This window comes from Rattus rattus, chromosome 1 (genome assembly GCF_011064425.1).
Source record: "Rattus rattus isolate New Zealand chromosome 1, Rrattus_CSIRO_v1, whole genome shotgun sequence".
In the NCBI taxonomy this organism is placed as follows: Eukaryota; Metazoa; Chordata; class Mammalia; order Rodentia; family Muridae; genus Rattus; species Rattus rattus.
In genome coordinates this window covers 215,933,813-215,937,285 of record NC_046154.1, presented here as the reverse complement: position 1 = coordinate 215,937,285, position 3,473 = coordinate 215,933,813, and the positions used below count along the sequence as shown (strand labels likewise).

At 43.8% G+C, this 3,473-nt stretch overlaps 1 pseudogene; it reads right to left on the bottom strand.

Moving 5' to 3' along the window:
* Window positions 1-2,628: 2,628 nt before the first annotated feature.
* Window positions 2,629-3,347, bottom strand: LOC116890080 (annotated as a pseudogene).
* Window positions 3,348-3,473: the final 126 nt, after the last annotated feature.

Sequence of the window (3,473 nt, the reverse complement as noted above, 5' to 3'; positions counted from 1 at the left end):
GAAATTCCAAACAATACCTACAGTCCTTTCCCAACTCAGTAGTTCTCTGCTCACCTACAAGTTATTTCTGACTGATACTTTCATTTTGCCTTTAAATGAAGTTTCCTTGGTGCTTTATAATCTGTGTGCAACTTTGCTAAGAGCCTGGAAATACCTGGTTTAGACAGCAACCAACACCCCACTAGTTACACTATGATACATCAATGTCAGGGTTTTCTAAACCTCAAAGCCCACCACTAGTGACATAACTCCTCAACAAGGTCACACTGGCCATACCTCCTGATCCATCTCAAACAATCTCCCCAACTAGGAGAAATACTCCCCAAGTATTTCAATATATGAGCTTAGAGGGGCCATTATCGCTCAAACTACCAACAACTATTTGCCTCTTTAAAGACTAAGATTAAAAAGAAACATTTTTTCTTTACATTTTAGAAAAGCAGTTAATGTCTTTCTATATCCCCTACTTTGGCTTAATTTGTCTGCTAATACTTTTCTCAGCTTCTTGAGGAATGGTTGAGAGAAAGTTAATTATGTTTCTATGGAGGTGGACCTTTGGGAGAAAAGAAAAACCTTGTATCTGTCTCCCTTATTCTGTAATATCCTTCCTAACTAATGATACAAATTGACCTAAATCAACCAAATTAGCAGAAAACATGTAGGAGGTTAGAGTATATGCCCTTATGTGATTGCCATGGCAAAATTATGAAACACATCCAATTTTAAACCAAACTTGAAATGAGGTGAGTACATGTTAAGTAATTCTGTATATCCTCTCAAAATGTTTCAGTGACAAATTCCATCTTAAACAGTTAGATGATTATAAACCCTGAAATTAAAATTTCAGGATGAATAATTAAGCACAGCTCTTCAGAGTCTCCGGAAGAAACCACATTTTCTACAGCACAAACACTTGAAGTAATCGATTGGAAGTCAATTGGCAAGGCACTGAAGTATAATTTTCAATTTTGAAGGAGGCAGTTTCACTTCCGCTGCCATGATGCTGAGGAGTGGAGGAATGGAAGTGTATCCTTTGTTCTTGGAGTGTTGTTTTTGTTTTTCAATGTATATGTATGTATGTGTGTGTATGCATGTATTTGCATGTGTAAGTGTATGTGTGTATGTGTATGTATGTATGTATGTATTTGCATGTGTGCATGTATGTATGTGTGTGCGTGTGTGTGTGTGTGTGTGTGTGTGTGTGTGTGTGTATCTATGTGAATGTGAATTCAGGAACCTGTAAAGGCCATAAGAGTGGTCTATCCCTTGAAGCTGGGGTGACAGGTGGATGTGAGTCACTAATTGTGAGTGCTGGACACCAAACTTTGGCCTTTTTCAAAAACATTGCGTGATCAGCAAACCCATCTCTCCAGCCCTTTTTCTGGTATCGCTCCACAGTGTGGTGAGTGAGTCCTCATTTGACTTTAAAAGATCCTTGGACAAGACAGTTCAACCTAGGTTGTAAAACAGCATGGATTGAAATTTCCTAAAAAGGGCCGTATGACACATGTCTTGAAGATTCCTGAAGAGTGGCCGTCTGACTTTTAATCCAGGACTGTGGACTGTTGTCATTGTTGCAGACCCTGAACCAAAAACACCTTGGGCCTTCTTCAGTACCTTCTATCGATATTTACTAGCGACTTCTCAAGGCCTACTTTCATTTTAAATATCAGGTAAAACCTTTAGAATATACTAACTTAGCTGACTACTAGTTTCTTCTGGCCCTAAAACTAAGACTATTACAATGATAAAAGCCTATAGAAGATTACTTGTCTTTGACCCTACCTCTGATCCCCACCAATGTACTGAAAGACCCCCGAAGGGAGCCCCCCACTCAAATCTCGGGAAAGGCGCGCACCCAGTAGGACACAGACACCGACCTGCTGCAATCACACGAGGAAGTTTTATTGTAAGCGAGATGAAACGAGAGCTCAGGCCAGCATGCTGGGGTCGAGACTCATACACCACACAGGGAGTAGAGGAGTTCGACCCCGACCTGACTTTTCACAGAGCTTATAAAGGAAAAAACCACAAACCAGGGGGAGCAAGAGGGAGGGAGGAGGGGAATTCCAAAACCATAAACAGCCCATACAGTTAGGTCATACACTAGTCATGTGTAACACTAGGCAACACACCCGGGGCTTTGTGACATTGTGATTAGGGGTAGTGACATTTTACAAGGCCATTGGGACATTGTGGCCGGAGGCTATGGGTCATCGTGGCTGTTCCAGGAAACTTTTCATGCAAGAATGTTCCGGGAACCATTGTACAGCAAGGGAGGGTGAAAAGTTCATGTTCTCACAGACCCTACTTCTCCTTTTTTGGGTACAGACCCAACTTCTTCTTTTTGGGTAGCTAGGCGGCTTATTATTAATTTTTAATCCTTCATTCCCCACTTTTTCTTTTTTTATCGGCTCTAATCTTAGAGCCATTGTTCATCCCATTGTAACTCTTGGTACTGTTGTCGCAGGACCAGTACCTGAACAGCACTCACTCTTTTTTTTTTTTTTTTTTTTTTTTTTAAAGCCACCAGCCTATTGAGTATACATGGCCCGAAAGTAAGTAGAAGCATGAGAATTATAATGGGCCCAACTAAAGTAGAGAGGAGAGTGGACGGTCAGTGTCTGATCACTTCCGACTGAAGAGTGAGCCCAGCAGAACCACACCAGCCACAGTCATGCCCGTCAGGAACCAGCGGTTGAAACGCTCCTGGCCTTTTTGGCTCTCGGCTGCTGCATTGTTCCCGTAGAGATCCACAAAAGTGTCCCAGCCGCCGTTCTCCTGGATCCAAGGCTCTAGGTGGTCATTCAGGTAGGTGGCCATCCAACTTGTAATCCGACTCACCAATACCTGTATCTCCTTGTCTCGCTTTTCTCGCACAGTGCCCCGCAAAGGAGAAGAAGGCCACAATCGACCCCAGTTTACCCCATCCCGAAAGAGTTCATTCACTACCTGTTCAAAGCTCTGATATGCTGTCCTGGGGTTATATGAAGCTGGGATGTTAGATCACTGAATGCTCTCTGGTACCAGTTCAAACTCATCGCCAGCCTCTCTCAGCGCTTGCTTCACTGCTGCCATGGGGATTACCTCCCGCGCATACAAACTGCTGTTGTGGCCAGTGGCTCCATTCACCGCGGGGCTATCCGCCAGGTGCCAGGATGGGTTGCCATTGATGGCACTGGGGGTCTCCCTTTCTGATTCAGTTCCTTCTGGGGCTTCAGTCCTGTTCTCTTCGACATCGCCAAACTGACTCCAGCTGTATCCTTTCTGGGAGAGCTTGTAGGAGAGAAAGTCAACCACCAGCTCCCGGTTGCTCTGAGACATTTTTATAATAGAGATGGGCTCAACCAGTCTATTGTCCAAAACATCTGCTCACTCACTGGGTCTGCTCTGTGTTTAGCGATTCTCTTCCAGGATCCAAAGCCAAGATAGGGTTCTGGTGAGGAGCAGTCTTAACTGAATCATCTGGTGGG